The sequence below is a fragment of the Manis pentadactyla genome, chromosome 8 (assembly GCF_030020395.1).
Source record: "Manis pentadactyla isolate mManPen7 chromosome 8, mManPen7.hap1, whole genome shotgun sequence".
In the NCBI taxonomy this organism is placed as follows: domain Eukaryota; kingdom Metazoa; phylum Chordata; class Mammalia; order Pholidota; family Manidae; genus Manis; species Manis pentadactyla.
The window spans coordinates 45077254-45102475 of NC_080026.1; the positions used below are offsets into that span (position 1 = coordinate 45077254).

At 48.8% G+C, this 25222-nt stretch overlaps 1 protein-coding gene and 1 pseudogene across 2 annotated transcripts in view; one reads left to right on the top strand and one right to left on the bottom strand.

The window, feature by feature from the left end:
* GLI2 (GLI family zinc finger 2) overlaps positions 1-25222 on the top strand; it is a 279782-nt gene that overhangs the window by 161859 nt on the left and 92701 nt on the right. The window lies entirely within an intron of this gene.
* On the bottom strand, positions 23806-24855 carry LOC118935646 (peptidyl-prolyl cis-trans isomerase NIMA-interacting 4-like; annotated as a pseudogene).

Genomic DNA, 25222 nt, shown 5'->3' on the forward strand with positions numbered 1-25222 from the left:
AACGGTAAACGTGTCTTACTTTTGGGGCCTCAAGTGGTGCTTCTGGGCATGGAGGGCTGGGGCAGAGCTGGATTTTGGTTAGGCTCAGAGGGTCTCAGGTGGGAACATGAAGTCAGGGACCTCTGCAGAGAAGTGAAACCAGGATGGGTCAGGGCATGGGAAGAGGGAGGTTGGCTCTGGAGCCTTCCTTCTCAAAGGCAGGCCATCCCCTCTCCCTTCGTGTCCTGGGGTAAATTTAAGCATCCTGTACTTACATTAATCCCCTTACTTAAGGCAGTATCTCCCTTTTTGGAGCAGAATGGCTGCTTTTTATATTCTTGATGCCTTGAGATCACATGAGGAAAAGGTACAGAATGTCACTGGGGATAGAAAGGGGTGAAGGAGACAGCGATATCATGCCTCCCCACTCCAGGATGCCATACCCACTCCATTAGCAGAAAATACAGGAGCCTTCCACTGGTGCAGCACCTGGCTAATGGGGGCAGGTGCAGGGGGTGAGGTTTTGGTGGGGGCAGGCTGAGTGGGATCAGTGGTCCTGGCTGATCTGGGGGGCACATAGCTGTGGGACCCACTCACCTAGGGGATTCACAAGCCACAAGCTGTGAAGTTTCCAACCTTTTGTTTGATGGGACCTCCTTGTCCCAGAGTACTTGCCTTGTCTCCCTTCCCTGTAGAAGGGAAAGGACAGGTGAGGGGTGATTTTCTGCATCCTGTAAAGGATTTTACATTCAAAAAGACTGAAATTCGATCAGTGACATTTCAGCTGGTTGGGGATGGGGTCACATCCTCCCCTTACCTCTGTCCTTGAGGGGTCACCCAGTCTGTAGGGACTCTGCTCCTTAGTTCTGTGCCTCTCTTGACTTTGGGGAGCTGCAGGGAGCCAGGGAACCTTCCAGAGAAGACAGGTGATAGTGGCCTGGGGGACCAGTCATGTCTTTTTTACAGCATCACTGTATAGCAAGGACAAGTCACTCTGCCTTCATGGGCCTCAACTTCCCTTTCTTACCCAGCAAGCCCTCTGGTCCAGATGGTCCCTAAGGTCCCACCCTGCTCCCTCTCCATTTCTTGGGCTTGCAGAGCCCTGAGCTATGGCACCATAGCACCCAAGTGCCGACACTTGCCCAGGACAACCCCTGCCCCTAGAGAACAAGCCGATGGGTAGCTTCTTGGGGCAGGAAGTGTTCCTGTGGCTTCCAGCTTGGGAAAGTCACCAACAGGAAGGAGCACACACTGCCCACCAGCAGCAGCCAGATCCCCCAAGTCAAGCCAGCCTTTACATTAGTGAGTTCCTAGCCAGCTCATAAATGATTCATGCAGTTCCACCTCCCTCCCTCCCGGCGGCCACTTGATACTCCCTCCCACAGATCTGTGGAGGCCCCTGGACAGGCAGTGTCCTTCCAGCACCACCGCCCTGCAGGTGGCATCCCTCTGCCCTCCTGGCCACACAGGGTAAGTTGAAGAGGAAAGGCAGCTTTTCCTGAGAGGCTTCCAGTGGCAGTGCTGAGGCGGCTGCTCTTGTTTGCACAGGCCTAGCCTGCAGCCTTCTCCCTCTGTCGGTGGGACACACTCCAAGTTTGAAGCCAGGAGAATAAGCAGGTGCCAAGACAGGGTAGGTTGGGCCGGGGGGAGAGGGAAGGAGGAGAGAAAGGAAAGAGCTGGGTGGACAGAGCACAGAAAGGCAGGAGGAAGGGATTTGCAGGAGCAAGGAGGCCCTGAATAGAAAACAGTGTGAAAGAAAGTTAAGTGACTTCTGCTTCTTATGGGGGATGGGCAAGGTGGTTGGGGAGTGGGGTGGTAGGAGTATTCGCACTGTCAGCCAGAGGATTTCTCCTCTGCTCCCCACTCCCGGCAGATGTTCTCCAAGCCCTTCAAACTCTTGGGGTACCCATGAGAACTTTGAACTGAGAGTTTCTTCTGAGATCTGGCAGAGCTGAGCCTCTGGAGCTCAGTCTTTGCCACTTCAATTCCCGGTGGTCTTAGCAGCAAGGAGGACTTGCAGACAAGAATCTTTATTGCCTGCTGGGCCTCAGCTCTGACTTACTTAGAAAAATGTGTGTGCTAAAACTGAGCTTCCCTTGGGAAGGTGCTGTTTTTGTATGAGGAAGAAATTTGGGGAAAGTTGAGTTTAGGAGAGAAGGAAACAAAATCATGTTCAAAAGGAATGGTCTAGAGGCTTGGCAAAATCTAGAAGACACTTTCTTTTATCATCTCTTTTCTTTTGAACATATTTTAGGTTCTTCCTTCTGTTGGCTTCCTAAAAGCTCTTATGCAGCCCAGCTTTTAGGTCCCCAGGAAAGAGAACCTACTGGGGCCCTAAAGCAGTGGGGGCTGTTGCTGCCCCTCAGGCCTTATAAGCTGTTCTCTAGTGTGAAGGAACTCACAGCCGTAGGGGAGGGACAGACAGGAACAAAGACTCTCTCAACCTCTGTCCTCATTTGGGCTAGTTGCTGGGGCATTGGTATTTCCCCCTTTATCAGTTAGAAACAAGAATAAAGAGGTGAGGCCTTCCTGGTGACTTCTTTGGGGTAAATGGTGACAGGGAGTGCATGTCATAGGCCATGAGTTATCCTCAGCAGTGGGAGGGACATGACCAGGTATTGGTGTGGGAACATCCTTCCAGCTGTCATGTTGAGACAGGACTGGAGGAACAAGAGCAGAAGGCCACGTAAGGGACCGTGACAGGGCCTGGAAGAGATGAGAGTGGCCTGGTCTAGAGTGGGCACAGGAAAGGAGCAGTAGTACCTCCATCTGGCTGTTTGGACACTGGTGGGTTTGTGGTCAGGGGGCTGGGCCCTGGATGACAGTTCCCCAGCATTTAAGTACAAAGTGCTATTTGGTATAATGGATACAGCTCAGTCTTGGCCATTTGTGGTTTTTAAACAAATCATGATTCCCACCTTGCAAACAATTTAGGGTTTTTTTCTAGCCAGCCCCATCACAAACTTTTGAAGCATGAAATGAATTTTGCTAGCCCCCGCCAATAGGATCCATTCCCTAGATAATGCATTTTATGAAATGGCTATAGTCTTCCCAGGTAATGAGCAAAAGCTACACTCTCCAGTTGGACCCAGCATTCCTCTTCCTGATTTATGATATATTGGTTAAAATAGTAAACTGATAGCAGTCACAAAATAGTCATCAATCACCAAGCAGTCTTGCTGAAACTGTAGAAAGGTTTTTGAATTGAGATGCTGGACACCAGCAAAGGAACAATTTGGCAATCCCAAAGGCATAAAGCACCAGTGAGATCAAATCTATGTATTTGGGTTTTGAAGTCAGAGGAATGGCATGGCTAAAGAAGGAAGGAAATGCAAGCAGGCCCACTCTAAAAGGTCAAAGGGCATCCCCTCTTTGGCTCCAGACACCAAGCTCTCTCTGGTTGGCTTAGTATTTTGTTTCTCTTTCTAGACAGTTTTGGAGAATTTTCCCAATCCTAAAATGGATAAATATGTTGGGCTAATGTGTGTTGAGTTTTAAAGCAGGTCTTTCCAAAGTGTAAGTGGTGTGTGTGTATTTCAGCTAGGATTGGAGTGCAAAGCCATCCAGTGTTAGTCAGGCCTGGTGAGCCTACTGCTCTTGGAGAAAACTAGGTGTGAGCGTTGTTGTCTTGGAATTGCCTCCATCTCGACGAGTTATTTCATGGCTGTAGTTACTTATATCATCAGTTCAAGAGGAAAATCTGTTCTTCATTGACTGACTGACTGACCGAACTAATGGTGAAAAAGCTGTAGGATCATGTATAGTGTCTAGTCAGCACCCCATCCCCCAACTTTATAGGTGAGGAAACTGAGCCATGTGGAAGGGAGGGAGCTGGCTCAGGTCTCACAGGGAGTTGATGGAAGCGATTGGAGTGGGTCCAGCCATAGTGCAATTTGAAATGACACTGACTCTCAGCTGGGCCAGCTTAGCACTGGCTTGTCATCAGAGGGCAGGGTGTAGGGTTGGCAGCTTGACACCTGTGGCAAGACTGTGGGTGCCTCTACCCATCCAGGTGCTGCTGAGCTGACTCACTTACCCTTGAGTCCTCTGAGTGGCTGTGCCACTCTCCACCTCTAGACCCTGCTCCTGTCAGAGGGCCATCCCCAGCTCCTAGATGGAGTCCAGTGCCTGGAGCCCTGAAGCCTAGGGTGGGATGGCTGCCTTGGTATCATGGGTGTGCGATTTTCTGCAAGTCATTCAACTCTCTTGAGCCTCCTATTCCTCCTCTGTCACATGAGAGACTGGTACAGATTTTTGCAGACAGCAGGCATGCAGTAAGTGCAACCTCATAGCCACCTTTTAGTTCAGTGAGCAGCTGTTGGGCACCAGCTCTGGGCCAGGCCCTGTGCCAGCACAGGAACTCAAAGTTTGACAAGAGATGATTCAAAAGCAAGGATTTTGAGCTCAGTATTTTGAACATAGCTGTGAACCCCAGTGTGAGGCAGGTTTCCTGAATGGAGGAAGGCAAATCCTGGGACTTGGAGAAACAGATTGGAATGACTCATGGCTGCACCAGTTGTGAACTAGCCAGAGAACAAGGAGTCCTTTCTTCGGCCCTGTCCCCCCAGACACCACAGCCAGTGGGCTTTAATGCTAATTCTGTCAGTGGCCACTGCAGGAAGCCATTCCCAGCGCCCACTGCCAAGGCTGGCCTGTGCTGTCAGGGCCCTTATCCTTATCCCGAGGTCATGGCTTTCTTCTCCAAGATAGAGCGCCCCTGCATGCTTTGTGCCTGTGCTGCACCGGGCGCACTGGGCACTCTGAGCATTTGCTCCTGGATGTACTGGAATGGGTTGGCTCCTTGAGAATGAAGATGAGACTTTCACTCCAGGATCTTTGCAAGACTGGAGAGCATGTCCTGGTGCTGGAGCCTGCTCCATGTTCCTTCTCTACATTGCTGTCCTGACACCACGCCAGCCACACCCAGCCAAAACAGAAACTTTTCTTCCCGTTTGTGCACCTGGGCTGTCAGAAGGGGAGTACTAATTGCAGGCGATCTATGCTCTTATGGGTACAGGTTTGCAAAGGACGTCTTTTGTTCTTGTTAGAGTAGCTAACCTCTAAATCTATTTAATACCCCTTCCCTGGTTGTCCATCATTATGACACATGATTTTCCAAAGGATTTACTATTAGTTAGCAGCGCAAGGCTTTCTCCCTGGGGTAGCAGCTACTTGCAGTGAAGAAAATGCATGTTCAGTGTAGCAATTTGTCTTTTTTTATATATTTATTATAAGAGTAAATGAGTTATTGTTGGAGACTTCAATATTATTGCAAATTAGCTGCTGCACATGGAGCTGGGCCCATCTATTATGTTTCTCAACTCCCACAGCAAGTACACCAGTGCAGGCACCAGTGGAGAGTTCGAACCCATATCAGGGTGAGTGCAGGGGGATGTGTAGGATCTGGCTATGACATCACAGGGTGCCAGAGGCAAGGGAGACAGAGAGCCTCCTGTGCAGGTGGGAAGGGATACACAATTTGTCATTGTGCCAGATGGTCATTGCTGGGTGGGCTGATGGTTGGGGTCAGTAGGGTGGAGGAGGTGGTGTATGTGTGACTATGACACCTGTGCCCACAACTTGCTCCACCCTAGAGCTGTAATCAAGGAACTAAAGCTGGAGATCTGAGTCTATAGTAGTGCTTCAGCTACCTTGCTTCCAGGGTGCTGGCATTTCCAGCCATGGAGGCTTGGGTCTGGGTTTTGATTTGAGGTAAGTGCCCAAGACAGAGTGGTGGGTGGAGTTAGCCCCCCTGGAGGGCTGTGCACTCTGGCAGACCCCTGCTGAGGCACTGCTGGCTGGTCCTGTCTGTTAGTTACCTGCCCCGTCTGGGGGTGCACACAGGGGCTGCAGGATACAGGAAAGAGGATTGCATCCTTGCTCCTCAGAGATGAAGTCCACATGGCAGGGTGAATGGTCCAGGTACTGTGAGTGCCAGCCAGCTGCTGCCCAAGGCTGGAGGACACTCAGGGAAGGCCACTCAGCCTAGTGATCAGGAGCACGGCTTTTAGTGACCAGCCAGCGCAGATTTAGAGTCCTGGTTCTGTGCCACCTGCCATTTGCATGACCATGGACAGGACGCTCAGCCTCGCTCTGACCTTCAGTTTCCCTCCTGTTAAAATGAGTTCCCTCCTGATTATCCATAGATATCTGACATTAACTTAATCTAAGTCTCTGCAACACTTAGCACGGGACCCAGCCCACAGTAAGGGCTCAAAAGTGTTACTTGTTCATTTCTATTCAATGGACTTTTCAGAACATGATAGGCTAAACATTATAAAACATTAATTGTCCACTTCATTTGATTGCAGTAGTAACATATGTGAATGACACACAAGAAGTTCCACCTAGACAAGACAGTGGTAAAATTTTAGAATATGTGCTTATAGTCCTCTTCTGTGTCCATATATTATGTGTGTGCAGTTCCCAAACATTTTTTGGTCTTGGGACCATTTTACACTCTTAAAAAGTATTGAAAAATCTAAATAAAGAGTTTTTCTTGAAGGGAGAGGGGCGCATATCTATTGATATCATTTTATTGATATTGGAAATTAAAACTGAGAACTTAAAAAGAGTTTAAACTCATTTAAAAATAGATGTAACAAACCCATTTCATGTTACTGAAAATAACTCATAACATTTTATGAAAAGCATTTTCCAAAACAAGAAAAAATTAGGGGAATGGCACTGTTTCTTTTTGTTTTGTTTTGTTTTGTTTTTAGTATCATTAATGTACAATTACATGAGCAATATTATGGTTACTAGACTCCCCCCATTATCAAGTCCTCATCGCATACCCCATTACAGTCACTGTCCATCAGCGTAGTAAGACAATGGCATTTTTAAAAAATTTTACACACCTCTCCACTGTCTGGCCACATAGAAGCTAGTGTTCTCATATACTTTCTGCTTTTGGTCTGTTCCCTGGTGGCCTCTGGAACACCCCACTGTCCACTCATGAGAGCACAAGAGTATAAAAGGAAAAATCATATCTTAACATAAAGTTTTGACTTTGTGGACCCCTTGAAAGAGTCTTAGGATCCTCAGAGGTCCCCAGACTACACTATGGTCCTCTTTTTAATGCCTGCCAAGTGGAGTATTCTGGCCTTCCTGCCTAAGGCTGGGTGATGAGCATCCTTCCAGGGGTCCCAAGCTCACTGTGTCCCACATCTGAGTCCTTTGGTAACCAGAGCATTTGGCTGCACCAGTGCAGCTTCCTCCCTATCACTATAAATGGAAGCAATAATAAAATCTTGTTTGCTTGCAGAGATGTGACCACTGAGAACACTTTCATGTTTCCTCACATCCAGGTTCCTCAGCTGGCCTAGCACCTTACTCAGGTCACACTGTCCCAAGGTTGCTCCAAGGAAGAAGGAGCTGCTGTCCCCAAAGTCTGGGGCCCACACTGGCCTAGCTCATCCCAGAGCCCACTGCCTGCAGCCCCTGACCACACAAGAAGCACCCAGCTCCAGCCTATCCTCACCCCAGATGACTCCCGGATGCAGGCCTTGTCCCAGCTGCCACCCGAAGCGCACTTGACCACACGGCGCCTCCTTCTCAGGACTGCCCCCAGGCCAACAGAGCCCAGTCTGTGAGGGCTTAGGGGGTCTGTGCGAGAGCTCACTCACCTTGGCTTTGGCCTGATTGCTCACCTGGCTGGCTAGCCCTTTTCAAAAATTGTCTGGGGTGTTACAAATCTTTATATTTCAAAGAGAAAAATTCTTGGACCTGCAGCAAGTGGAAAAAAATTTTGAAAATAACCGAAAGAATCAGCAGCCAAAGTAGACTAGTGAGAGTCTGGAGGTCCTGATAGTCGTCAGAGAACAGGGTAGCACACTGGTCAGGGAAAAGCCTAATGGCTGGGGCCTGGGAATCATGGCTCCATATGTGCCTGGAGCACAGGCTCTGCTGACTTTTGCGTCAGCATTTGGGGAAAGACGGATGTGCCTGGAAGCAGGCCTCACTCTGTCTGTGTAGGCAGGGCCCACATTGAATGTCTGCAGGTGGCATCTATCATCCATGACCTGTAGCATTTGTACTTGTTGTTTATGGTCTCCTGACGTGCATCGTTTTCTCGGGCTGAAATATAGCACACTAATGAGGTATCTCTGTTTGGGAGGATACAGGCGGCTCAGAAAGATGCCTCGGCAGCATGCTGACTAGTTTGTCAACAGCTGCATCTGTGGCAGCTGCTGTCCCTGCAAAGAAGAAAAAGGAGGGGGATTTCTGGGAGAAGCTGCAGCTGAGCTTGGGGTTTTGTTGCCAGGGAACCTCACTCAGTCAAGGGTCTCCCACAGAGAAGGCTTTCGTTAGGAATATTTGCTTCTGGACTATTGGCCTTGGGGCCTGTCATTACTAGGAGGAATGTGGCTCAGGGGTGTCAGGCAGATGTTTGTTTTGGATCCTAGCTTCCCCACTTTGGGCCTGAAACTCTCTACTCTTGAAGCCTGTTTCCTCAATCCACAAAGTGGGGAGGTCACACCCACTGTGTTGTCAGTTCTGCGATTTGGTGACGGCCTGGGTCTGCCCTGGGAAACAGCATCAGGGAGGTAGTTGGTGGTGCCCATGCCCGGAGTGGTGGCTAACTGTGCACACAGGCTCCCCTCCAAAGCTGGGGCCTGGGCTCAGGTGTGTGCCATACCTGTCAGCATACAGTTTGTGAACAGAGAGGCGACTGCGTCATGATCTTCAGCAGGCTCTGGGCCCTAACCAGAAATGCTCCAAATCCAGAGAGAAAGCCCAAGGAATGACTCAGGCTGGGCGTCTTAGCCTAGGGACTTGTGCCCTCAGTATGAGAGGGGCCAGGATGCTGTTCACTTGGGGGGAAGACATAAGGGAAGGAGCTAAAGAGCTAAGTTCTTTTTCTGGGGAAATGGCCCAGGTGGGGCAGGGGGTGGGTTTGGAAGGAATTTGAGAACAGTTTTCAAGAGAGAATGTTTCCTTGGACTAGAAGAGATATCACAGATGCAGTGTGTCCTGGATGAGCCCCACGCTTGTAACAAAAACCACAATAATAATAGCTGTTCCTGTGCACTGGCCACGAGCTGTGGCCTAGGCCCTCTGCACACACTGTCTCTCTTCTTTTCCTCACAACCACACATGTGGTATTACCTATAAATTCTGTGGCATCAGTCATGATCCAAATCCCAGGAGGATTCTAATGGAATTCTCCAAGATGATTGTTAAATTCATATGGAAAAGGAATAACCCCAAAGAGTGAAGTCTGTTTTGCAAAAGAAGACGGTGATGGGAGTGGGTGGGGGTCAGGTGTTGCCTTACCAGATATTAAGCCATATTGTGAAGATGCAGCAATTAAAGCAGAGCATTAGATCAGAATGGAGAGTCCGGAAACAGATACAAGTACAATTGTGAATTTAGTTTGTTTCTAACAAGGATAGCTGTTCAAATCCATAGAGAAGAATGGACTGTTCAGTAAGTAATATTAAGACAATGGGTTATAGATAGAAAAATGTGTGAATCTATACTTCATACTCTTTACATAAATAAGTTTTAAGTGGATTCAAGAACTAAATTTTTAAATAAATCCAATTGGGCCCCTTCATTCACCCCAGCACTGTGGCTGTTGTGGGAAGCCTTAAACAAGACACAAAATGTGAAAGCCATACAGGAAGAAATGGGTTCCCTTGACTGTATCAGAATTGCATACTTTTCTTCTGACCTTTTCATTATGAAAATTTCCAAACGTTCTTCAGAGATGAAAAAATTTTATATAGAAATTCCTGACAACTGATTCTGCCATGAACGTTTTCACCTTGTTGGTCACGTATCCATGCTTTTCTCCATCCTCTGCTCCATCTGATTTTTGATGCATCTCAAAGTAGATTGCAGCCATCTGTAAACTTGTAAATTTTTGTATGAAAAAGATGCTATAAACAAAGTTAAGATAAATGACAGTCTGGGAGAAAGCATGTCCCACATATGTAACACAATTGAAGGACAGAAACTTTGGCAAAACAAAAAGATTGTCCGATATTTAAAAAAGCAGTCAATAAATAGGAGAGGAGTTATAAATGTAACTTAAACATCAGGGGAAACTAACTCAACCTTCTTAGTATTTGGGAGTATACATTAAATTGGCAAAGACCTTAAAGTTGACTAATGTTTAAAGATGGACAGGATGAGTAGAAACGACACTCTTCCAGGTTGCTGGAGGGTCAGCTGAGCATCAGTTCTGGAAGGCATGTGATAAAAATTTCAAACCCCCAGCATTTTTACTTCTCAGGATCTGCCCTGGAGAAACTGTCGCACATGTAACCAGTGAGGTGTGCACAGAAAAGTCCTTGTAGCATTGTTTATAATAACAAAAAATTGGAAGCAACCTAAATAATCTATTCATTCTGACATGGGTTGATCTCTAAGAAACATTGTTAAATGAAACATAAACAACACATTTATTAAGTGTGCAATGAAGAATAGAGAAACTTATGCAAATAGTAGCCCACATTTATAGGGTCCTTGCTTTTTCAGGCTCTTTCAATCCATTATCTCTATTCCTCAGAATAAGACTCTTCCCATCTTGCAGGTGAGGAAAGCGAGGTGAGGCTTGCCACAATCACACCCAACTTCTTCCTGGCTCCAAAGCTGTTGCTCTTTCTGCAACATATTCCCTTTGTCCAGACATGAAAAAAAATGATACCTGCACATAGGAAGTGCTCAGGAAACTTAACTCTCTCCCCACTCCCAGTTTTCAGACAATGTGATTCATTCATATGCTGTAATATCTAGAAGAATATACTGTTGCAGGTGAGACAAGCCATTTAGTGGCAAGCTGGAAGGAAAAGGTAGAAAAACTGTCAGAGTGATAATACTTTGCAAAGGGGCAAATATTCTAGGGGCTGCCCCTCCCTCCCCGGGGCTGGCTGGAAGTCTCCTATGGCATACATGTGGAAGTGTACTACACTTGTATTCTACAGTAAGGTAGGCACTTTGTGAACTTACGGCTTTGTGAAGTTTCATCATTTGCACACACTCATGTAACCAGCATGCAGATCAAGAAACAGACCATGGCCAGCATCCTGGAGCCTCTTGTGCCCACTCCCAGATTCTGCTTCCCAAGGAACGCCACCCTCTTGACCTTTAATAGCATGGCTTGGGTTGGTTTGCTTTTGTTCTTTATATAAATAGAATTATTCAGTGTGTGCATTTTTTTTTTTTTGGTCTGTCTTCTTTCTTATGTTTGGGGGATTCGTTAGTGTTACATGTAGATTTGTTCATTCTCGCTGAAAAGTATTTATTCCATTTTTGTGAATACAGTGTAATATGTGATCTGTTCTAGTTTTGATGGACATTTGGGTTGTTTCCAATCTGGGGCTATCTGTGCTACTTGTGAACAGCTTTGTACAGTCTTGGTGAACATATGTATGCATTTCTGCTAGGAATGCACTGAGGAGTGAAACTGGGATCTCAGGTATGTGTGTGGTCAGCTGTGGTAAATACTGCCAATTGTCGAAAGCTGTTGTACCAGTTGGATCAATTTTGATACTGGAATTTGCTATTAAAAGGTTATTTGTTTATTTTTTTAAAATTTTCCATATTAACATCTAAGAAAAGCTGTTCAGATTGAGATGGATGCATATTGGCTGAGCCCACATCTCTGGTGGGAAATTAAAGAATTGGGAACTTCAGAAACAGACTTGGGGGCATATTCACTTATACACTCACTCACCTACTTGTTCCTCAGCCACAAATATTCACTGTGGCCTGCTCTCTGCCAGGGCTGGGTGTGGCCTGCTCTCTGCAGGTGCTGGGTGAGAAAAAAAGAAAGACACAGTGCTTGCCCATTATGGTATTACAGCCAAATGTATTCATTACTTCTCATGGCCAATAACGGCTTTGAGAAAGACCATGTCTCTACAAATAATTAGGCTCAAGAAGAGCTGCATAAGCAGAATCATGGGTGCAGGAAAGCCACTTTATAGTGTTTAAAGGCTTGGTTGAATAAAGGGGAAAGTTTAAATAAATTAATGGCCATCTATGGGATGAGACAGTATGAATCCACTAAAATGATATTTATGAAGATTCTTCATGACATAGTACCATATAAAAAACCAAAAGCAGAATATAGAATTATATATACTGTAGGAAACTTATTTTTAAAAGTCATATCCTATAGCAAAAGAAAAAAGCAAGTTTAGTTTAATTTTTCTGGGTTCAAAAATCTTTATTCTGTGTGAAGTCTTCCCAGCTTCCCCCACTTCTGGGGTCTGCCCTGTCATCACCACCCAGGCCCAGTACAGCCACGGAGGGGACAGTGTGTCTGTGTACTTGTGGCACTGCACCAGGGGCCTTGCCTGGGGCCCCCTCCTGCATCTCAGTGGATCCAGTTCCTCATCCATCAAGGGCAGGGACTTCACTTTCTGTGGCTCCTGTGTGCCCCTTGGCCCAGCCCATGCCCTCCATGGCTGGCTTTGACTTAGGTAAGAGGCCTTTAGGCTGGCACTGCCCAGCCCAGAGGAGTTCACAGAGAAATGGGGGAATGGAAAAGGATCTGGTAGTAGAGGGTCTGTTAGTGGAAAAGACTGAGTGCCAAGAAGGTGGAGGGTCTGCTGCAGCCGTGTCTGGAGGGGCTGTGTGGTCAGTGAGAAGGGCTCAGGTCTGCCTGTTAGAATCCTCGCTCAGGTGCAGAGGCAGGAGAAGCCAGTTAGGGAGCTATTGCAGGTTCTCCCCAGCCAGAGTTGATGGGCTGATCCAGGGTGAGCCATGGTTTCCAGTGGTATGGGGGGAGCTAGTCTCAGTAGGCTGGAAGAAAGAGGGCTGCAGAGACGATGGCTGGCACCTCAGCCAGGCTGCTCTCCTTGGAGGCGCGCGTCCCCAACCTGCCAAAGGCTGCAAGTGCCCTGGGCTGGCTGCCTGAGATTATTAGGCTGCAATCACTTAATGGCCAGGCTGTTGCTCTGCAGGACCATAATTACTACTTATGAGTAAGTGGACGAAAACCAGTAGATTCCAATTCAGTGTGTTAAAAACTCTTTTGCATGCACCCACTCTAATGGGGAGCTTTTAACCCACCAGAGTCGACCTGCCATGGGAGGGGGACCCTTCAGCCAATGGAGCAAACTGATAGTTTTCTTCAGCATCTATCTGAGCTTCCACAGTTGGCTGTATTTCAGCATTTAGTGGTTTAAATGCCAGTTAAAATGCCCACGTGAAGAAATGTGTGTGCATTTTCAGGTTTGCCTATTGTGCTGGAGATGAGGCGTAGGAATAAAGTAGAATGGCCAGAGGGGCCTCTTACAGCTCCCTTGCACCACACCTGCAGGATGTGCCTGACTTTTCAACTTTCACCCCGTCCAGGGGGCTGGTGAGGGGGCTCTGTGAGGAAGAGAAGGGTTTTCTCAAGGACTCAGAGTGTGAGGGAGGAGTGGGAAAAACAGAGCATGTTTCTCCCAGCAAACAGGCTGACTTTGCCAGCTCAGTTTCTCACTGTGTCTCACATGCATTTCTAGCACCCCACCGTGGGGCTTTTGTTAGATGGGAATTTTAATTAGAGAGTTGGGCGAACTTGACTACTTGCCATTCAGATTTAAAGCAAGGGGGCTGGTTAATTTGTCCCCATCTTTTCCAGCCTGTGCAGGGCCTCAGCCCAGTCTCTGCGTTTTTATCTGTTGTCTGAAATCTCCTCTCCTTCCCAAGTGACATCCCCATTCCTCCTTCCCGCCCTCACAGCCTCCAACTGACTTTCCTCCGCCGCCCTGTCCCCCAGCTCTGCCCTCAGGAGGGTAAACCAGGTCACAGATGTGGTTGTTAATAAACAAACACAAACCTTGTTTGCCCCACAAAGAGGCTAAGCTTGTGGTTTTTCTGTCCATGCCCTGGAACACCTCAGACAGCAGGAATATGCTAGAAAAAGCAGGTGGGAACTGGGCTGGGGCAATTGAGATATTTGCATACGAAAGGGATTATGAATGGCTAAATTGTGTCTTTCTCAAGCTGAATTGAACTTGTACTTGTTTTAAAAACTAAAAGTTTGGTATGTGGGGTGAAGTTGAGCAGAATTTGGGGCATTGAATCTTTGTTGTACCCAAGCCCCAGCACACCTTCTACTGTCTACATGGACAGAAATACAAGTATTTCCATCCTCAGGAGCAAAACAGGAAAGTCTTTCTTTTTAGCCATCTTTAAAAGGCAGCACCTCAGGTGGAGAAAGCTCCTCACTTTACTGTGATAATACGACCTCTCAGAGTCTCAGTTTCTGTATCTTAAAGTGGGGACCAGGCACTGACCTGATAGGACACTTAGTAGGATTGATTATCTGACCAAGTCCTTGTGTCAGGTGCATAGAGGTCCCACTAAGTGTCACTTCCTTGCAGAAGACCCTTGTAGAATGTGATGCCCAGTTCAAATTCAGAGCTTATGGGCTCTGCTCCCCAGTGCTCTGTCACAGTCCCCTGTGCCACATGCAGGAGTGCTAAGTTGGGACGATCCAGTTTGAGGAAGTCCCACCTCTCCCCCTTCCTCAGGGACCCCCTGGATGAGGGAGGGCAGGTGAGAGGGAAGAAGTGAGGTGAAGGAGGGCAAATGGAGCCAGCAGCAGGACCATGTGGAGTGGCCAGGAGAAGCCAGGGCTCCCAATGACCAGCATCCAAAGACTGGCGAAGGGCCAGGTCCTTGGGGATGGGAAGGACCAAGGGAGTGGGGAGAGGCCCTACAGGCTGATTCTAGAGTACACTACAATTCAGCTTCAGGGTTGGGGAGTACAGCTTGGAAACCAAACAATTCAACCTACTTCGGGGGTTTTACTTGACTAACAGCTGGTCTCTGGATGGATGTGGCTGTCCACAGGGGCTTAGTCCCTGGTGCGTGCTCCCCTCTGGAAGGAGGGAGGTGGAACAGCCCTGACTTTATTCCAGGAGCCACACCCAGAGGAGCCCAGAGGGAGGTGGAGGTTGGGCAGGGCCAGGCTTGGTGGTGTGGGGGCTCCAGTAGGCCTCAAGAACCCCACAGCCACAGGAAGGGGTGAGGGCAGTGGAGGAGGAAGCAAGGAGAATGAAGTGCAGGATGGAGGGCACCTGGTTCAGGGTGAGGTTGGTGGCAGGCTCTACTCCAGTTTTGCCTGTGAAATGCAGGTGTCCCTGTAGGTCTCTCCAGAGCACTGTGAACTCAGGAAATGCAGCTGGAGGGAAGGAGAGAAAGCCGGAAAGAGGGCAGAGGCCACAGCCACAATGCAGAGCTGTGAGGCCCTGAGGGGAGGCTGCCTTGGAGGGTGAAGGGTCTGGCCTCCCTGCCAGGTCTGTCGCCCCCTGGGTAGTCAGTCTATCCTGTGTTGGACATTGGGACCCTACTGCCTTCCAAGACACTCCCCCCCAACCCTGTGGACCCTGCTGACAGGCTTTGCCTCACCCTAGGCCCGCTCCCTCCCCACCAGGACCCAAACCCCTGGTCTGGTCTCACCTCTAGTCTTCACTGGGTCTTCATTTCTTCTTCTTTTTTCTTTTTTTAAAGCCAGGTTTATTAAAGTATGTTTGTATACAGTAAAATTCACTCTTTTGAGGCATACAGTTCCATAACTGTAACAAATGTGTGCAGTCATTTAACCACCGCTACAATCAAGATATAGAGCAGTTTTCTCTGCCCAAAATGTTTGTCCCATCCCTTTGCAGTCTCTCCCTGCCCTCATCCACAACCCCTGGCAACCTCTGCGAGGTTTCCCATCCCTGTAATTTTGCCCTTTCCAGAATATACAAATGGCATCATCAGGCGTGTGTAGCTGGGGCTTTTGAGGGAGAAAGAACAGGATCCCTTCAGTCCCTGCGAGGGTGTCAGCCTCCCACTTGCACCTGCTCTAATGAAAGAGTCCTCACCCTTGTCTGGCATGTGGTCCCATTTAGCAGATCTAGGAAACAGAGGCCCAGAGAGGTTCAGTAATTCACTCAGGTTGCACAGCTGAGATTTGATTTCAGTTCTGTCATCTTCACTATTTTGTGCAGTTCTTTAGCTGAGTCTTGGGAAGATGTTATTTACTAGTGACAGTTGGGGCCCTGGCACCTGGTGGGTGCAGGGGTAGAAGGAGGCACCTAAATCCATGTCTCCAGTCCCTGTCTGTCAGTGGAGGCTTCCTTCCAGGTAAAATAGCCTGTGCTTCGGGCCCTCTCTAGGAGGTGCACATGATGAGGCATGACTTATAGGAATAAGAATTTGCACCCTTCTACAGGCCACCCCTGTGTTCTTTGTCATACATGTGCAAGGCTGCTGCCTGAGGTCTGGAAGTGGGGAAGAGGTGTGGGGAGGAATCTTCAGGGTTCATTGGCAGCTCACAGCTGGCAGTAGTGCTGGACTCACAGCCACATAGCCTCGACCTGGTTCACACTTATTCTCCATCCCACTGCTCAGGCCTGGCCAGGTCCCACTGCACAGGGGAGAGAGCACCCACCTTGGGGGAGGCAGGGGCCAGGACTGTGGAGAGAGGGAGGCTGTCCACACAGATGGTGGAGTGGGCAGAGATGCCAACAGAGGCCGCTGCCACACAAGCTGGCCAAGGGGAAGGCTCAGGTAAAGGACAATAGCACAGTCCTGGGACCAAGTGTCACTAAACCTTATGTGTAATGCGTTTTTTATCCCCTGGGTAATAGGAGACACCACGAAAAGGACATTACTTAGTGAGTCCCTCACCTCCCTGGCCCCATTCAGCAGACTTGGAGGAAGGACATTGCCCAGCATCAAGCCGTGTGTGGATTTAATGGGGTTTCCAGCCAAACCTTCCATCAAATTTACAGCTGTGCCTGTCTCCTGACCTTCCCCCTCTCTCACATTCTTTTAGGAAATGAAGCTGTGTACAGGCTGTGAGTGTCACTTTCCCCATGCTGGAGATATACAGCTGTGGGCCTGGGTTGAGATGGTGGATTTAATCAGGCTGTGTGCCCACAGTTCACCCTCCCCTAAGCCAAGTGACATTAGGATAGCCATTGAGGTCTGTCTGGAGTGGACAGCACAGAATCAGTGGGTGCTTATCCTACCAGCCACATGCCTGGCCCAAATCTTGTCCCACCTCCCTGCTGGAGTGAGGCCCAACAGCTGCTCACCCCACCTGGCCAGGCCAGAAGGAAGAGTCGCTGCACCATTTTTTCCCATGGTTCCCCAACCTCCCATTGCTGCTGTCAGCCCAGACTCTTGGAGTCACTTCACCTTCCTATAGCCTCCATGCTGCTCCTCTGCTCTCTTGCTGCCCATTTCTGGCTTTCCTCCTTGAAGGAAAGCCTCTCCCCTGGTACTTCCTCCCACCTCTCTGCACATTCAAATCCAACTGCTCTTCAAGGACTAGCTCAAATATCACCACCTCCAGGAAGCCTTCCCTGATTCTCCACTCCCCAGCAGGAAAGATCTCCCTTCTGGGAACTGTGAGGGCACTGGAGGTTAAAGCCATAGGTGCTGCCTCTGTGGAGCCTGATGCCTGTTAAGAGAGTGCAGCCCTGAGTGGACCATGAGCCTCCAGGGAAAGTCTCTGTATGTCCAGCTGCTGCTGAGCCTGGTCCACAGAAGACACCCATTATTGTGGACACTTTCATTACCATTGCCACAGGGCCACGTTGTCAGACCCCTGCTCCAGAGAGTAAGGATGTGGTCACACTGCCAACCCCACTGGGCTTTGTTAATGCCCCCCACTGCAAATGAGGAAGGCACAAGTGTCACAGATAAGCCCCTCCTCACGCCACTGACCTGCCTCAATGTGTCTGGGTTCTGGTATAACTGCCCCTACAGGGGGCGTCACCGTGCCAGGCTGCCCAGCCTCATGATCACCAGGCAGGCATTTCCAGCCAGCTTTGCTTCCCTCCTGCCCCCCCGACCATGCCAGCAGCTTCTCCTACTCCTGTGGCTCTTGTGGGTCACATGTATTTTCCAAGCTCTTCCCCTCCCCACCCCACGTTTGCCTGCCTGACTACCTCAGAGGGCTGTGTGGAGACCATAGCAACAAGCAGCATACAGCACCCACTTGGACAAACAGAGCACGCCAGGTGGCTGCTGGCACTGGAGGGCTTCTAGCTGGTGGGCAGAGTGACTCAGGCTTGAGGCCTTGGGGAGAATTAAAAATAAAATCATCTCTGCTCCCTGGAGCCGAGGGACCCTGCTTTGAACTGGAGGAGAGAGACTCTGGTAGCACTGAGTTCCACATGGTCACGTGAGAGCAGGGGGCTTCAGGTGTGAGCCATTGTCGCAGCGCTCACGTAATTGTTATTATGACATAGGACCATGAGCTACAACAGTGGCACAAAGATGATGGAAATGGGAAACCACTCCTGTTTGTTAAGCACCTGTTATGTGCCAGATCTTTTTAATACTGACCCACATGTACTCCTAACACCCATGTCCTGAGCCAGGAATTCCAAGTTCCGTTTTACCAAAGAGGTTATGAGGCGAGTGACACAGTCAGACATGCATTTTGGAAAGCTCAAGTTGGTCTGCTTGAGGACCATGACAGGGAGGGGGCAGAAGTGGCAAGGCCAGGAGACTGCTCAGGAGGCAGCCGAGCCTTAGACAAGAGTCAGCGAGGGCTGGAATCGGGCTGTGGCAGCAGCAGTGCACTCAGGGCAGGAAGGAAGCCAGGAAAAGCCTGGCCTGGGGGATGCCATTGCCTTCACCCAGATGGGGGGCCCTGCAAAGACAGGATGTGGGAGAAAGATCTGAACTCTGTCCTTGTTGGGCATGTCTCACCCAAGGTGCCTGGGGCTTGTGCGAGGGATAGACAGAGCAGTCAGTGCTCAGAGAGAGGTCTGGGCCTGAGGAGCCTCTCCAGAAACACACAGTAGATGCGTGCAGTGCCATGTTCCTTCCCTGTAGGAGCCGGACACACTTAGGAAGAGGCCTGGCTTCTCAAATGAGCCTCAGAAGTTGGCCCTGATAGATTCCTGTGGTCAACGACAGCAGGTGGCTAGATGCCTGGTCTGAAACTTCCACATCACAAGTGGTAAACAGTGCAAGTCACAGAGCCTCCAGTGTGCCCCAACACGCCAGGGTGTGGGAGCATCGCATTCTGTAAATACACAGCTCAGCCCGGGTGCGAACTGGGACTATCGCCCCACAATGAACCTGAATTGATGCTCACCAAATTAGATCAGTTCCAGCCAGAGCAACCAGCCTGTGATTATCACCCTCTCAAAGTGCTCTTTTCCTCGCTGGGCTGAGTGCTGGATTTCCAAAAGGCTTGTAATCAGCAGCAGTGAGAGCTATGCATAGCTGCTCTCTGGCTCAGGCAAAGCCCAGGAAGGCCACTGTTTGAGGTTAGCCTTGAGTCAACTTGTGCCATGTACTTGGGAACATTTCAAAAGAGACGGGTGCACGCAAGTCATTACAAGGATCATCAGCAGTTTGGGTATTTAGTGGGATGTGTACACAGCAATCATTGTTGCAAGGGCCCTTCTCCCACAGAGGCTATTATCCTGGAGCAGGGTGCTGTTTGCCTGGTTTTGTCTGGGCTACAATTTGCATCCACTTGATGGATTGTCAGGGTCGGGGGTCTCCTCCTTGGGAAATAGTGGAGAGGCTGCTGAGCAAACCCTTAAGTGGAAGGGGAGCACTAATAGCAGCGTTTGCCCAGGTCCTTGAGAGGGCTGGATCTTAGCGTGATGCTAGATCAACATGACAGGCAGCTAAGAAGCTTTGAACATGCATTCTCAGACCCCTCTTACTGCTGACTCAGATGGCAGCCCAGGAATTCCACTTGGAGGCAGGGACAGGTCAGGCAGCAGTCGCTTAGATGCAGTCAGCAGGACCAGGCTCTGGGTTTTTTGCCAGCTCCGTTGGCCTAAAACTCAGTTCAAGTTTGCCAAAGTGATTTGGATCTGGCCCTGCCTGGGCCACTTAAGTGCCTGCTCTGTCACCTGCCTTCATTCTATTAGCTGGATGCTGAGAAAAAGCCTCCAAAGGAGGAGGTGGTGGGGTGAGGGTGGGCAGGAGGGGAGGGTGTAGGCCCGCTGCCAGAAGGGCCCCTTCGCTGGAGCAGATGCTTCTGCTGCCAGAACACCCTGGGGTCTAGCGTTGGTGCCTCTTTTCTGTCAGGGTGGTAGATGGTCTTGGTCTCATTCCTGGTGCTTTTCTGGGACATCTGTGATGCTGGATGACTCCATTTGCTCTCTTGGTGGGACATAATTGCTGAGCATTAAGAGCAAGACCCAAGGTTTCTGAATTCTCTCATTTAGAACAACATTGCCCTCACATTTATCATCTTATTTTTCATTGCTTTTTCCCTCTTCAGACATAAAAGACCCTGGACTGTGTGAATCAGGGAAGGGTAGGCTGCAGGGACACAGACCTTGGTCCCCTGAGAAACCTGTGTTTAGTGTAGACATGCTCCTGCATTTGGGGTCTGTTTGAGTGTGGAGGGTGGTAAGATCTTTTTCATTACAATTTATATTCAGATTTCTTTTGTCACAGTTAGAACAACGGATGAGTTAACTATCATCAAAGATATACTAGTTCTTCTTGAATGGGCCACTATTCAGAGATGCCACTTGGAGGGGTCTCCTTCAGGACCAGGAGTCACAGCTGGGGATTGGGGCTCCGCTGGGAAGTGAGAACTCAAGGCCACTCAGGCAAGCCAGCATGAGCTGAGACCTCAGCAGCAAATTGTTCTTTCCAAGAGAATTCACTGGCTTGTCCGTTAGCAGTGTCTTTGTGTCCCTTGTTCTCTCCATTTGTGGCTGCAGTGACAGCTGAGTGGCCAGCTGCTCCAGTCAGGGACCAGGTCTCCCTTCTTCATGGGCTGAGGAAGGTATGGTGAAGAGAGGCAGGTTTCATGGCTGTGAGGGCTTGGTCCACAAAAGGGACGCTCCCTGGGTGAGGTCTGTAGGCCAGGGGCTGTGGGACCCCAGGGGAATAGGATGCATCTTGTACCTGGTCCTTAGGGATGAGGAAAGTGAAGGACACAGAGATAAAGTCTCTACTTTTTCAGGACTTCTGTTGAAAAAAGATCAGAAGGTATATGAGGTTGGTTTAGCTTGTTAAGTTGTTCTAAGGAAACATAAGTGGCTTTCTTCTCATTTCATCTTTCTTGCCAACCCACAAGCCACCTTGAACTAGTCCTCAGAAGGTGGTTGAGAGGACACCACTGGGCAGGTAAAGGTAGAGAAAAGATAGTTCCTGCCTTAGAAGTGCAAGTTCCTCTGCTCTGAGAAAGAAGGACAAATGAAAACACAATGTGGATGTAAAACATAAACCAACACAACTTTTAGGAAAAAGCAGAATGAAACAGGCTTCAGGATCTGGGACCAGGCACAGAATTCTGACACCAAAAGCATGATCCACAAAAGGAAAAATTGATAAATTTGTCCTCAGCAAAATTTAAAAGTATTTCTCTTTAGCAGACTGTTAAAGAGAACAAAAAGATAAGCTACAGACTGGGAGAAATATTTGCGAAGCACATGTTCGAATTGTTTTCAAACTCCAGTATAAATACTAGTATATAGTATTTATAAAGCACTCTCAAAACTCAACAGTAAAAAATTAAAAATCCAATTAGAAAATGGGGACAAACATGACAAGCTATTTCACCAAGAAATAAACAGACAGCAAATAAGCACACAAAAAAGTGTTCAACTTTATCAGCCATTAGGGGAATGCAAGCTCCCACTACACACCTCAGAATAGTTAGAATATTAGTGACAGCATCCAGTGCTGGACAGGATGTAGAGATGGATCACTCATACGTCATGGGTGGGATGCAAAATGGTACAGCCACTCTAGAGAAGAGTCTGGTAGTTTCCTATCAAATTACACATGCAAAAACCATGTAATCCAGCAATTGCATCCTTGGGTATTTATCCCCAAAGAAGTGAAAATTTAGGTTCACACAAAAATCTGTATATGAATGTTTGTAGCAGCTTTGTAATATCCTAAACTGGGAACAACCCAGATGTCCTTCAGTGGCTGAATGGTTAAACAAACTGTTGTCCGTCCACACTGTGGAATACTAGTCAGCAATAAAAAGGAACAAACTCTTGATATGCATACGAACTTTGATGAATCTCTAGGAAATTACATTGAGTGAGAAAGTCAATTCCCAAAGGTTACAAACTGTATTATTCCATTTATGTGAAATTTTTGAAGTGATGGTATTTCAGAAAATGGAGAAGTGGAGTGGTTGTCAGGGTTTGAAGATGGTGGGTGGGGTGGGGAGCAGGAGGGAAGTGGATGTGCTTATAAAAGGACACAGGAAGGATCCCTGTGGTAATGTTCAGTACCTTCCCTGTGGTGGTGGACACGTGAGCCTGTATACACGCGCATGCACATTCACATGAGAGTACTGGGAAAGTTGGAACAAGGTGGAGGAATTGTCTCAGGGTCAGTATCTTGGTTCTGATGTTGTATCAGAGAAATCTGAGTAAAGGGCCCCCAAGATCTCTCTCTGTTACTTATTACAATGGTATTTGAATCTAAAATTACCTCAAAATAACAAATTTAGTTAGAAAAATACAATATGGGTTAAGTCACATGTCTTTACTAACTCTTCCCCAAGTAAGCAAGCTGCATGTCTCACAAGGGGTCAGGCCTCCCATGGGACTCCCATGGTGAGCTGGACTGGGGTCAGGGGTCCCCAGGCTGACAGCCAGTGGCGGGGAGGGGTGAGGATGGCTTTCTCCACTTTACCTCTTGCCATTTTCATCTCTTGGGGTTTGCTTCCTGGAGGAGGTTTTCTCCCCACTGTCATCCCACGATTGTGTCCCTTGGTTTATTCATTGATTAATCCATTCATCAGCAGGGATTTCTGGAGGACCCACTGGGTATCAGGCATGGGACTCACAAAAATGTCATAGGCTCTCTGGCCTCAGGGTGGTGGCAGGTGGGCCAGCGAGCACCTATGCTAAGCAGTCAGGAGTTGTACAGAATGAAAGCAGAGATCAGCAGGCTATTCCAACCACTAGTAGGGTGCAGATGCAGGGGGCAGGTCGAGGAGGGGAAGGAGGAAATCAGGGAGCCTTTCCAGAGGAGGTGGTGCCTGAGCTGCCTTTTGAAGAACAAGTAAGCATGGGGCAGAGAAGGAGTTCCTTGAGAGATGGTGTAGCCTCGGGGTTGAGTTGGCTGCTGGGTTTGAATTCTGGCTCTGTTTGATCTCTCTTTCTCTGCTCCCCTTTTTGTGAAACCAGAACAAGAAGGGGACCTACCTTACAGAGGTTGTTCTGAAGATTAAATGAATTGCCCTTGTAAGTGCCTGGTCTATAGTGAGTGCTGTCTAAGTGACAAAATATGTGGATGAAGGGCTTGCAGAATGTAACTGAAGACTGGGCCATGGGGAAGGAAGAAATTAGGGCCAGTGAAGGAGGGAGCCAGGTCCTGGCCAGCTTTGCCGCAGTGGGCAGGGACCCAGCAGCCTGTCACTGGGGAGCCAGCTTGTGTCCGAGTTGATGGGAGTGGAGGGGGAGAGTGCTTGGCCTTTCTCTCCTTGTGACTGGCTCCTCTACCTTGTGCACCCTGACTCTGGCAAGCAGCAGAAAGGGGCTTTGCCCACTAGGCTGTCCTCATTTGCTGAGCATAGAGACCTTGGAGCCTTGGGGGAACTGGACTGACAAGTCTCCTGGAATAGGGGACCCCTCTTTCCACTGCACCCCCACATGTGACCAGCTCCAGACCCCACTGAGGCACAGTGCGTGAAGCCCCTTCCCCTACAGACCCTGCATGATGTGTGCCTTGTGACCTCCTGCTTGACTGTGCAGATTGTCACCTCCTTGGACTCCTTGTCCTGCTGGCCCCCACCGCCCAGGAAGAGCTGATGGGGGAGCAGGGAGGGGAAGGAAGGGAAAATCTGGTCTCTTTGCTCAAGTCTTAAAGGTGTCCTTTCCTTGCTGCTGTTTTTTTTTTCTTTCCACTTTTCATACCGTTTTATTTTCTCCCTTCAAGCATAATAATATGATATCCAAATTTTGTCTTAACCAGAAGGTCTGTAAACACAGGCTTATCCAACCCACTTACAGGCAAGGTAAATGCTGCTTCTTGAAATGGTCCTACCACGGACCCTCCAGTCATTCAACCCAAGTCTCCCCCTTGCCTAGCTTTATCATCACTATATTGTGTGGCCACTTCATTGAATCGCATTCCAGACTTCAATTTTTCCTGGTTTTTGGCTTCCATGATTTTTCCATGTTTTTCGCATAGGATGTGTCTGACCTGTACTGTATTGCACTGCCTGCGGTACCCTGAGCCTTCTTGCCAGAACTCACTACCAGAGGCTTCTCCCCTCGGCCGCATTCTCCCGGCTTGCTCTGGCTGCTCCACCTTTACCCGCTTTCTCAAAACCACTTCTCTCTTTGGGAAGCATCTTCAAAACTTTCTTCCTTTCCTTGTTTTTGACATCTTAAAGGTTCTCCTGGCTCGTAAGGAAGAAGTTTGTTTTAGGAGAGGTTTCTGTAGGTGTGGGAGGGCTGAGGGCTGAGCTGCACAACCACATGGTCCATTCAGCATTGGTTTTACTGGGCAGGAAGTCAGGAGGACCTTAGGCAGGGCATAGGCTTCTATTTGCACCTCAGGAAAATGGGTGCATAAAGCCTGCTCTGTGCCTCAGAGCTAGCAAGGGCACTCAGCAAGGGTGAGTTCTAGTGTTGGTCAGCCAGTGTGGCACCATTAGTGTTTACTGCAGAGGACCTCATGCCCTGCACTTACTGCCACCTTCTGCCCACTTCAATGTTCTGGCACCCTCCTTCTCTGCCTGAGGGCTTTCTCTTGCTGCTGCTCCAGTGGCATGAAGTTAATGCCCCCAAATAAGCAACGCTACTTAACAAATGGCTGTGGCAGAATTGGTGTATCAATACCCCAGCTCCCTCACCATTCCAGTGGGTCTACAGAGGCTCCCAGAGTGTTCTGCAGTGTTCAGCCTAGTTGTCCAGAGTGGTAGGTAGTGTGCTGATGCTGATGGTTGGCCTCCTTCCCTTGCTTGTCCCCGTGTCCTACAGGTGGCCTTTTGTGTCCAAAATGAATCCCTTACACTCATATCTTTGTCTCCAGGTCTGCTTCTGGGCCCCCAGGCCAGATGGGGTTGATGCTGCTTCTCTGGAAGATACTGTGGACTTTGTCAGAGGGAGAGCTCCACACTAACAGTGGAGGGAGGCTGTGTCCTCGGCCTCAGTCCCTCATGTGAAAATGGGCACGATGACCCCGGTCTCCCTGACTTTATGCCATTTGGCACACATAGGTATCACTTTTCTGACTCAGGTATCTTGGAGCAACTGTCTTAGATATCTCAGTAGCTCAGCCTGTCCCCAAGTAGTTTGCGAGGAAGGCTGAGTTGCCATGCTAGTGGGGG